The 12,559-nt window shown below is 38.3% G+C and overlaps 1 protein-coding gene across 1 annotated transcript in view; it reads left to right on the top strand.

The window, feature by feature from the left end:
• The window catches only part of TRPC5 (transient receptor potential cation channel subfamily C member 5), a 266,623-nt gene that overhangs the window by 109,536 nt on the left and 144,528 nt on the right, over nt 1–12,559 (top strand). Inside the window, exon 2 of the mRNA XM_004000806.5 lies at nt 4,605–4,744. The gene's annotated coding sequence lies outside the window, so the exon portion shown is untranslated. The remainder of the gene's footprint in view (nt 1–4,604; nt 4,745–12,559) is intronic.

Raw genomic sequence — 12,559 nt, 5'->3', positions numbered from 1 at the left:
ACTCTCTCCCCCTCTGTATCTGCCCCTCCCCCACTCCCATGCGCATGCATGCTCTCTCTCTCTCTCTCAAAAATAAATAAATAAACATTAAAAATTTTGCAATTCGTATACAAAGCTGTAGGCCAACCCACCAAGCAGTCAGTGCAAATTACTGGTCCCCTAAACTGAGTTTCAAGCGTTTAAGTAGAACGCTACTGACTCCCTCCCCTAGTAAAAAAAAGGAAAAAGAAAAGAAAAGAAAAGAAAAAAAGTTACTACCCCACACCAAGTCATTTAATAAAGCCACTCAGTTCCTTCTAACTCCAAATCCAGGGCAACCTCTCAATGCCTACTACGAGTGGATTCTATTAATTTAAATGTATCACCTCAGAAAGAAATAATTATAATCGACCTGTCCCATGTATGCAACTGTTGGACTGTCAAATCCAAAAAGTCCAAAAGACTTTTTAATTTTTTCCAAGGTAAGAAGAAACCTAAATTGGATGTCTTAGTCTGTGCAGGCTGCCATAACATCTATAGACTCAGTGGCTTTAAACAACAGAAATGTATGTCTCAAAGATCCGGAGGCTGGGAAGTCCAAGATCAAGGTTCTGGCTGATTTGGTTTCTTCTTGGTTGTAGGCAGTATGTCTTGACATGGTGCAGAGAATGACTGAGCTCCTTGATGTCTCTTCTTATATGGGCACTAATCCTATCAGGGCCCCACCCTCCTGACCTCATTTAACCTGAATTACTTTCCTACTCTAAATACAATCCTAACTGGAAGTTAGGGCTTCAGTGTGTGAATTTGGGGGAATAAAATTCAGTCCATATCAGTGAAGAAGGTTGCTGACACTTAAAAGGATTATAAGCATAGTTCAACTTGGTAAAGTGTCCAAGGGCAGAATCCTCTCCAGAGCTCAGCTGAAATGTGGTGACTCTGTCTCCCAACACAATGTGCAGTGCAGCCCTGGGATCACTTTAATCACTGTATTTCACAGAGTATTCCTCACTTTTCCATTTTACACTGAATGGACCAGGTGGAAAAAGCCCAGAACCTGGAATTAGAAGACTTGGGTTATAATTCTGACTCTGCCACTTACTAGTCCCTGGATGGTATAGCAAACTCTTCAGTTCTGTGATGCTGAAAATATTCATCTATAGTTGACTCTTGAACAACGTGGGCTTCAACTGCACGGGTCCATTTATATGTGGCTTTTTTTTCCAATATTGTACCGTACTGTAAATATATTTTCTCTTCCTTAGGATTTTCATAGCATTTTCTTTTTCCTTTTTTATTAAAAAGTGAGTTATTATAATAAAGATTAATTTTTGATTTACAAAATATGTCATGTGATAGCGAATCAAATCCTAGAAAGATAACCTGATAAGGAGAACTGTCCACGTTTGTAAACAATCTCAATCATATTAAAACAATTTTAGAACAAAACAATTTTTTTAATTTACTCTTTTTAATTTTTATTTTGTTTCAAATTTTTATTTAAATTCAAGTTAGTTAACATATAGTGTAATATTGGTGTCAGGAGTAGAATTTAGTGATTCATCACTTACATACAACACCCAGGGCTCATCCCAGCAAGTGCCCTCCTTTTCTTTTTAATAATAATTTTTTAATGTTTATTTATTTGTGAGAGAGAGAGTGACAGAGAGAGACAGAGTGCGGGGGGGGGGGGGCAGAGAGAGAGAGGGAGACACATAATCCGAAGCAGGTTCCAGTTTCCAAGCTGTCAGCATAGAGCCCGATGCGGGGCTCGAACTCAAGAACTGTGAGATCATGACCTGAGCGGAAGTTGGATGCTTAACCGACTGATCCACTCAGGCGCCCCACCAACAAGTGCCCTCCTTAATACCCATCACCCATTTAGCCCATCCCCCCACCTCCTCTCCATCAACCTTCAGTTTGTTCTCTATAGTTAAGAGTCTCTTCTGGTTTACTTCCCTCTCTTCTCTTTTCTCTTCCCCTATGTTCATCTGTTTTGTTTCTTTGAGTGAAATCACATGGTAGTTGTCTTTCTCTAACTTATTTCACTTAGCATAATTACATTCTAGCTGCGTCCACATCATTGCAAATGGCAAGATTTCATTCTTTTTGATGGCTGAGTAATATTCCATTTACACACACACACACACACACACACACACACACACACCAACTCTCTTTATCCATTCGTTAGTCGGGGGACATTTGGGCTCTTTCCATAATTTGGCTATTGTTGAAAATGCTGCCGTAAACATCAGGGTGCATGTGCCCCTTGAATCAGTATTTTGTATCCTTTGGGTAAATACCTAGTAGTGCAATTACTGAATCATAGGGCAGTTCTACTTTTCACTTTTTGAGAAACCTCCATACTGTTTTCCAGTGTGGCCTGATAGTGTTTTCCTAAGCTGACTTTATTGTGAGAACACAGTATATAATACATATAACATACAAAATAAGTGTTAATTGACTGTTTATGTTATTGGTAAGGTTTCTGGTCAACAGTAGGCTAATAGTAGTTAAGTTCTGGGAGAGCCAAAAATTATACATGGATTTTTGAATGCACAGGGGGTCAGCACCCCTAACCCTTGCATTCTTCCAGGGTTAACTTATATTTTAAGAAGTAAATGATAGCAACTCAGTGAGGTAGGCAAGGATAAGTAAAATAATTCAATGAGATGGTGTATCTAAAAAAAACTTTGTAATCAAATAAATATTAGGGACCACTAAACCATAGAGAGAGCCTAAAAGCCTCCTGACTCAAGACATATTTCATCTGGGAGAGACAATGGCCAAGAGGAACATTTTTAAATTTTTTTTAACGTTTATTTATTTTTGAGACAGAGACAGAGCATGAACGGGGGAGGGTCAGAGAGAGAGGGAGACACAGAATCGGAAGCAGGCTCCAGGCTCTGAGCCATCAGCCCAGAGCCCGACGCGGGGCTCGAACTCACGAACCGTGAGATCATGACCTGAGCCGAAGTCAGACGCTCAACCGACTGAGCCACCCTGGCACCCCAGGAACATTTTTAATAAGCTACTAGTATCCTAAGATGCTAGTATTTGAGGAAATTTGAGGATAAACAAAAGTCCCACATTGTACAGTAAGTTAACATAACCTACAGAACTGCTTACTGTAAGTAGTAGTACAGGATGACTAATTATATTAAATAACACTTAAGATGTTCTGTTCAATGGTATTCATCCAATTACAGTTCCACACATCACGGGTGTTCTTCAGGTTGAATCAAGGGATTCTGCCACCAAAATCAATCCGTGGCAGGCATTTCTTAATTTGCAAACACAATTTTAGTTCATGGGGAAAATTTTCTCCATTTCAGGTTTTCACTCCCAGATTCCTCTTAAATCATTTAGTGACTGCAGCAGACAGCAAAACAAATGAACCTGTGGCCAAAGAACACCTAGGACAAGCACATCAGGTGTCACCAATGGCTGGCTTTTCTTCATTTGTGGTCACATACTTGTGTCTGTATTTTAAACTGCTAGTAAAAATACCCTGTAGTCATACGATGGTCTGAAACATACTGTCTCAATCCCGCTTGTAAGAATCAGTTGCCCACAAAAGAAAGTAGTGGGGATGCAAGACAAGGCAATTGTAACTTGAGGCAGTCTTGGAGGCAGGAAAATATGAACAGAAGCCAAAGTTTGAAGCCAAGAAGAACACAGTTCACATCAGCATTTAATCCAGAGAGCAAGGTGTGGATAGGATAGGTAGCAGGGAGAATAGACCACATGAGAGAACAGGGTTGGATTGAGTTGAGAGATGAAAAATTGGCTGAACAGAGCTTTTGTATGTGTTAGTATGCCCCTCTATTTACATGGTGCCCAGTGCATATTGAGGTAATAGATGCAAAAGCTTAAAGAAGTCGGAATATACTTATAGCAATATTTTATAGGATCCACAGAGAGCATTCTGACTTCCAGGTGATCTGCTATCCAGATTTCAGAAGCACCAATGTTAACTGGTGAATAACAGATTCATAGGGGATCATTAGCAGGCAATAGAGATACTCTGACAATAGTCTTAACTCTTAGGCGGGGCACGATGAAGTAAGAGCCTCTTTTCTAACAACCTACTCCTTGGAATCTCTATTAGAGGAAAGATCTTGGGCTGGTCTCCTCCCTTATGATAAAATTACTAGGATTCTTTAAGATGGCTCTGTGCAGTATGACTGCTATTTCTGGGAATCAGCACTCCAGAGGCTATAGACAGGCCTCAGAAAATCAGAGCAATCCCCTCTTTGTGTCCTGTTCTATTCTACCTTAGGAGAACAGGCATATAATGTTGGACTGATTCCAATGTGAAAGGGAATGGTGATCCAGTCTGAATGATATAGTTTATTTTATGCATAAAAACGATCCAAACCAGTAACTGAGTCTCAAACTTCATTTCTCTCAACCGGAATCATCCTGTTTTGCTTGTCTTTAGGGAGTAAACACATTGGCTAACCAATAAATGTGGCCCTCACTTGGTGCTCTATCTAACCCCATGGTCTCTGAGTATCATGAATGTTACTAATACTGTGCAAACTTTGTTTTAATAAATAGCCGGTTTTAGGGCTAGCGTTGATCTTACAATCATCATTTCTATCTTTCTCATTTCACAGAAAAGGAAACAGACATAGAGAAGAGGTAAATGTGACTAGTTCAAGTTCATACTTCAATTAGCAGAAGAGCTGACACTAGAATCCAAGTCTCCTAATTCCCAGGACACTATTCTTCAAACTGCACCATTTTACACATACAGGTATGTACCATTGTTTCCAGGTAAGTCCCCAGACAAATTTTTAACTTTTGTTCTGGAAGTGTACAATTGTAACATTGCAAGTCCTAATCTTGTGTGTTATTGAGTAAGGAAGGGAGGTGAACTAACCAACTTTGCAGGAAATATATCCTTGTTACAAAAGTACCAATAGTATCAACAAAGGTGACCTGGTTTTGAGGATCCCAATTTGCAAAATGAGAAAGTTACAAAACAGTCACATTGAAGGAGATTGCATTATAAGGGAATACTCAGCAGAACTTCTTGAGTTCATTTAAGCATTTACGATTATTACTTGGCAGAATCCTCTGGGACAGAGAAAGAAAGTTAAAATGTTAAGAGCCACTGCCAGATGAAGACCAAGAAGAAGGCAAAATAAGCATCTTTGAAGTAAAACTGAAGTGATGAAGAAATAGAATCTGTTGGACAGAAACTCAGTTTCCCCTGAAAGTATCAGGGCCCCAGTAGCCAGCCTAGTGAAGAGTCTTTCTCAATTACATGGATAGCACCATTACCTGTGTTTTAGTCACTCAGGCTTAAACTTGAATATCATCTTGAGGTTCTTTCTCTACCTCATCCCCTATACTGTATAGATTACCAAGCCCTGTCTTTCTCTTTCTTTGAAATAACTCTAACATTCTTCCCTTCTCCCATCTGGCGGCATTCCAGATGGGACTCCAATATCTGATGGGAAAAGTCCTATTCTCTTCTACTCTAATTCACCACTGGCACAGCCATAGAAGTCATCTTATAATATACAGCTTTCTTGATCACATCCTGTTTAAGAACCTAGAGTGATTCCCCAGTGCCTCCAAGATCAAGATGTAGCTAGTTTCTCAACCAAATGTTCTATATCCTCCAACAAATGGGCCCAGCTTAGCTACGTCTACATACTTCCCTCTCTTCCCAAATACTGCCATACCCAGGGCATTGCCAAGTCCCACCTTTAGCTTCCATCTCCACCTCACGTATAACAGAGGTGCTTTCACAACTCTTCCCCTCTGCCTATCTAAATCCCACCCAGTTTTTCAGATCCAGCTCGGGTTTACCCCTCTACATTCCTTTCCTAACCACCTCCCTAAAACTCCAGCTAATCTTGATCTTTACTATTTTAATTAGTGCCAGCTATGCTCAAGGCACTGATCTTCTTCCTCCATTAGAAATGAGAAAAACTAACAGGTAAAATTTGGGGCCCATTTTTATAAAGTCCTGTTCTGAAGCAGAGGATTGGAACAATGTGCATGTTAGCCCTTAGTGTCTGTTACTATAGAGAGTTCCAGGGCATCAGTTGAAGGATTCCCCAATCTTTCTCCCTCCCAAGATGAAGGTAAGATCTGTTGGAACATCCAAAATGTACTTCATTCATGACACATTACCCATTTGTTGCAGAATCACAGAATCTTAGAATACATAAGAGAAAGGGGGCTTTGGATCATTAACTATATATTATACATGAGAAAACTGGGGTCCATTTCTGTTCTGTCCATTTCTGGGAATTGTGATGTTTTCTTTTACTTTAAAAAGCTACTACTGGGAAATAGCACCATTTTAAAAGAAATTCAGCAGTACATATCTTTAAAAATGCTCCTGGTTTTTGACCCAGTAATTTGACTTCTAGAAACTACACTGAGAAAATTATCTTGAATATTTTTAAAAAATTATGTACAAAAATATCACAGCTTCATTTTTAACAATGGAGATAAATTGAAGACACCCTAAATATCCCCAAATTGGAGACCAGTTAAGTACGTTGATATACCTGATCTGATCTAATAAAATATTACATAGCCACTTAACATGATATTTTAACATAAGATGGCAGAAACCATACACCCTCAATCTCACCTAGCAGAGTCATTTCTACATAAGGGAAATTGGTGGCAGAAAAGGCAGAAGATTTAAAGAGTGTGTGGGATAATAATAACGTGTGGGAAATTCTTTTAAAAAAATATTAAGTGAAGAAAACTAGATAGAAAATGTATATGTAGGATGAACTCATTTAAAATGCATGGGGGGGAAGACTGGAAAATTTTATTTTAAGCCAATTGTTTGATTTTTTAATGAAAATTTTGATTTGCTGGTATAAGTAATTTTTTTATTTTAAAATAATTTCAGACACATAAAAAGGTACAAGAACAGTACAAAGAACTTCTGTGTACCCCTCACTCATATTCCCTAAATATTAGCACAAATAAACTTTCATTTATTTATTTCCTTATTACAGTTTTGAAGTCTTTTGTTTATTTTTTTTTAACATTTATTTATTTTTGAGAGAGAGAGACAGAGCACGAGCAGGGGAGGGACAGAGAGAGAGGGAGACACAGAATCCAAAGCAGGCTCCAGGCTCTGAACTGTCAGCACAGAGCCCGACGGGGGGCTCGAACTCACAAACCACGAGATCATGACCTGAGCTGACGTCGGACGCCTTACCAACTGAGCCACCCAGGCGCCCCAGTCTTTTTTTACACTTATCATGCCATGAATTCATAGGGAATGGGTTCCAGCAGCTCAGGCTATTTCCATTGGTTCTCACGAAATGTGCTTCTCTGGGTGGGGCAGGCTGGCACTTCAGTTGAATCCAAGTACCTTTCTCTTTGGCTTTCTTTTTTCCTGATCCCTTCACATGCTTCAGAAAACTCTCTCGGCTCTTTGAGTCCTTAATATGCTCAATACGTACATTAATTCTTGGGCAAGAATCTTGCCCTTAACTTGTTTGTTTACAACAATGCCAACGGTATGCTGGGTAACGTTGTAGACTCTCCAGTTTGGTCATGGTAACATTTGTGGGGCATTCCGTTTTGAAAAGCACCCTTTCCTCTGATGTCAACAACCTCACCTTTCTTGTAGATTTGCATGTATGGGGCCAAAGGAACAACTCTATGTTTTCTAAAAGGCATAGAGAACAAATAGTGGGTACCTCTCCTCTTTCCCTTTGCGGTAGTCATTTTGGTGAATTACTGGAAGATGGCAGTTCTGGCCAAAAGGGATAAATAAACTTAAAGAAATCCTTCTGCCCCATTTAAGGATTGTTTGGCCAGTAAGCTCCTATGTGAACAATGTCATGTTAGATTCCAAAGTGAACAGGTAACAGTAAGGAGACAGACACTCATTTCTGACGGCCTGTGGGATCTAGGATGAAAGCCAGTCCCAAGACTAATAATCAGATGCAACACTTTTAACCAATTACACTGCCTATTATTTGCTGTAATCAGTGCCATCCATTCTGCCTTTCCCTTGACTACTTCAAGGAATATCATGCAGACAAAGTGATAATGAGTGTTGAGCAAGAGTTAAACTTCCCGATTCAGCTGAGTGCCTTGAGGGAGACAAATATATATTTTTTGTTCATGTCTTCACTTTAGTGAAAGTGAAAAGCATCGATGTAATTCAGCTGCCAGCAGTTCCACATAACTCTGCTGGACATCAAAGAGAAGTTTAATAAAGATTTGGAGACCTTACAAAAATAAAAACACCACATGGCCATAGCCATGAAAATGATTATGCAAACTAGAGTACCTACATTTTAGCATAGATACTATGTTGTTCTACCCTGAATTTGAAAAAGTCCTCTGTATTGTAGACATTGTGGAGGTAGAAGAGGCATTTGGGTGATCCAGCACTGTCCAAGAGAACTTTCGGTAATGATGAAAGTGTTCTGTATCTGTGCTGTTCAGCATGGTAGTCATGAGTCACCTGGGACTAGTGTAACTGCAGCACTGATTTTTTTTTTATTTCATTTCATTTTAATTCATTTAAATTTACATAACTGCATGTGGCTAGCGGCTACTACACTGGACAGTGGATATCTAAACCTTTCTCCACACTAAGTAGAAATTTCCTCTCCAGTCCCCCTGATCTCTGCACTCTCACTGAAAATCATATCCATTCCCAACAGTTCCAGTTACCTTATAATGATGGTACTCAATCTTGGCCGCATATTACATTCACCCAGGGAGTTGTCCTTAAGTGTCAGTATTGGGGATGGGGATACTATGACCCAAGCATGGATATTTTCTAAAAGCTTATCAGCTCATTCTAAGGTACAGCGAGATTTGAGAACCTTTGATCAATATTCTGATAACTCCCAATTCTACATCACCAGATTTCAATGCCGTGCTCCACATGCTGACTGGATCTTTCCTTCCTGATTCCCCTCCACCTCAGCCCCCCCAAAACCCTCAAACACCAGTGTAGCCAAATGGGACATCATTATCTTGCATTGCTTCCACCTAAACCCTTCAAACTATAATTGCTGGACTTACTTCTGCCATTTTGCTATTTGTTTCTTTATGTCTTATATAGTTTTATTTATCAATTCCTTCATTTCAGCCTTGTGTTTGATTTACTTCTCATTTCCTATTCTATATATATATATATATATATATATATATATATATATATATATATTTTAAGTAAACTCTACCACCCAACGTGGGGCTCGAATTCATGACTCCAAGATCAAAGCCTCATGCTCTACTGACTGAGCCAATGAAGCACACCAAGAGGGGTCTATTCTATATATGTCTTTAATTATTTCCTTGGTGGTTACCCTGGGGATTAAAATCAACATCTTCAATGTATAGGAAGCTAGTTGCAGTTAATAGTAACTTAGCTTCAGGGCGCCTGGATAGCTCAGTCGGTTAAGTGTCTGACTTCGGCTCAGGTCATGGTCTCGCTGTTCATGAGTTCGAGCCCCACGTCAGGCTCTGTGCTGACTTCTCAGACCCTGGAGCCTACTTCAGATCCTCTCTCTCTCTCTCTCTCTCTCTCTCTCTCTGTGTGCCCCTCCCCCACTCATTTCCTCTCTCTCAAAACTAAATAAAAACACTTTAAAAAATAATAACTTAGCTTCAATAGTATAAACACTCTCTTCCTATGCAGCTCCATTCCTCCCCTTCTATGTTGTTTTTGTCACAACTTACATCTTTATTTAGTATGTCAGTTAACATAGATTTCTAATTTTTGTTCTATGCATTTGTCTTTTAAGTCATGTATACAAAAAAGACTTATAAACCGAAAGTAAGATACTGGCTTTTATATTTAGCTATGTACTTCTCTTCACCAGTGTTTATTTCTTCATATGGTTTTGAATTGTTGTCTAGCCTGAAGGACTCCCTTTAGCATTTCTTATAGGGCAGGTTTACTGGCAATCAACTCCTTCAGCTTTTGTTTTTCTGGGAATGTCTTGATTTCAACTTTATTTTTGAAAGATAGTTTTGCAGGATATAGAATTTAGGTTGAGAAGGTCTTTTTTCTTTCAACATTTTAAACATATTACCCACTGCCTTCTGGCTTCTATGGTTTCTGAAGAGAAATTGGCTATTAATTTTATTGAAGATTGTTTGTCTACGACAAGTCATTTCTCTTGCTACTTTCAAGATTCCTTCTTTGTCTTTGTCTTTTGATAGTTTGATTTTAATGTGTCCCAGTGTGGAATTCCTTGGAGTTTAGCCTTCTTAGAGTTTATTAACCTTCTTGGATATATAGATTCATGTGCATCATCAGATTTTGGATCTTTTTGGCCATTATTTACTCAAATATACTTTCTGCCACTTTTTCTCTCTCTTCTCCTTCTAGAGCTCCCGTTATGCATCTGTTGGTACACTTGGTAGTGTCTCACATACATCCAAGGTGCTCTTCATTTCTTTTTACTTTCTGTCCCTCAGACTGGATAATGTTAATTGAGATGTTTTCAGTTTCACTGATTCTTCTACTTGCTCAAATCTGCTGTTCAGCATTTGGCAAATACTATTGGGGAGGGTGCTCTAACTCAGAAAATTCCAAGGGGGGAGGGTGTGTAAAAACAGGCAATCTTCTCAGCTGATCCCTTTTTTTCATGCAGCAATTCAGTACATATGTATTAACCAGTCAAAATATAAGACCACAATTCTTTGAGAACAAAATCCATATTGGCCTGCCTGACACCAGCAAGCCACAACTAGGAAGGGGAGCCACTGTCTCCATAGCTTTATCCAAGCTGAGGAGCAGGAGATGGTAGGCAGTTCATTAGAAATGCTACAAAATTCTCTCGCCAAAATTTAGTAGCTTCTTTCTTCATTAAGCACTAATCTTATTCTTTTAAGTTTTTTATTCGATACCAGAGTTCAGAAAAGTTGATTCTGATGGTCTTTGTTATGATGGTTAATTACTGCATTAGTGGAGACATGGGTTTTTAGAGTTCCCTACTTTGCCATTTTATACAATGTCCTTTTTCCTTAATCAAAAATTTTGTGGAAACATTACACATTTATCCCTTTATTTAAACTTTATTTTTTTTGTCCAGCTCCATATAAAACCTGAATGACATACTTTTTGTAATTTATATCTTAATTTAATTAAGAAATTATATTTTTCTTAGTCTGAGTCTTTCTGTTCAGCAACATAATGTGCTTCCCTATTCTCTTTGGTCCTGTTTTATCCCCTTTAATAACTTCTTTTACATAGACCCTGCTCCTTGCTAAATAAATTAATTCCTGGATATCTTAAGATGTCACTATTGTGCCCTGGGTTTCTTCCATTTTAATTTCTGAGTGATGGTGATGATTATGGCTACATTTTTTTAAGCTATTGATATTTGTACATTTTTCTTACATTCTGTCACCTTACCAAATCCCTTGTTAACTCTAACAGATTTTTGTAAAGTTTCTTGGGTATTTTATTACAAAATTACATTATGTAAATGTAAAGGTAATGATTATGGTTAAATTTTTTAAGGCTATTGATATTTATATATTTTTCTTATATTCTCTCACCTTACCAAAGTACTCTGTTAGTTCTAACAGATTTTTGTAAAGTTTCTTGGGCACTTTATTATACAATTACATTATGTAAATATAAAGGTAATTTTGTCTCCTCTGTTAAATATTTATCATATTTTCATGTCCTCTTACTACAAAAGTCAGAACCTTAAAATTGAATAATAGTGCTAATAGTGGCAAACCTACCTTGTTTTTTTTTTTAATTTATTGTGAAATTGGTTTCCATACAACACCCAGTTCTAATCCCAAAAGGTGCCCTCCTCAATACCCATCACCCACCCTCCCCTCCCTCCCACCCCCCATCAGCCCCCAGTTTGTTCTCAGTTTTTAAGAGTCTCTTATGCTTTGGCTCTCTCCCACTCTAACCTCCTTTTTTTTTTTCCTTCCCCTCCCCCATGGGTTTCTGTTAAGTTTCTCAGGATCCACATAAGAGTGAAAACATATGGTATCTGTTTTTCTCTGTATGGCTTATTTCACTTAGCATCACACTCTCCAGTTCCATCCATGTTGCTACAAAGGGACATATTTCATTCTTTCTCATTGCCACATAGTACTCCATTGTGTATATAAGCCACAATTTCTTTATCCGTTCATCAGTTGATGGACATTTAGGCTCTTTCCATAATTTGGCTATTGTTGAGAGTGCTGCTATAAACATTGGGGTACAAGTGCCCCTATGCGTCAGCACTCCTGTATCCCTTGGGTAACTTCCTAGCAGTGCTACTGCTGGGTCATAGGGTAAAACCTACCTTGTTCTTGATTTTAATGACAATGGTTCCAGTATTTCACAATTTATTATATTTACTCTTGTTGTAAGGTAAATATTCTCTTTTTTGGATAAGTAGTTTATTTCTGTTCCACTGTTACTTTAGTTTTTTTTAAAAATAGGTGATGAGTTAAAGCAAATTATTTTTTTCATGTATTGATATAATCATGTTTTCTTTCCTTTAAGTTATTGACTTATTTACCAAATTGTATTGACAATTTCCTCCTATTGAACCATGATTGCATTCTTAGGATAAATTCCTTTGGGTCATAAGGT

Source organism: Felis catus, chromosome X (genome assembly GCF_018350175.1).
Source record: "Felis catus isolate Fca126 chromosome X, F.catus_Fca126_mat1.0, whole genome shotgun sequence".
Taxonomy (NCBI): Eukaryota; Metazoa; Chordata; class Mammalia; order Carnivora; family Felidae; genus Felis; species Felis catus.
Note: the sequence above shows the minus strand (reverse complement) of the source record. Positions and strands in the feature narration are given on the sequence as shown.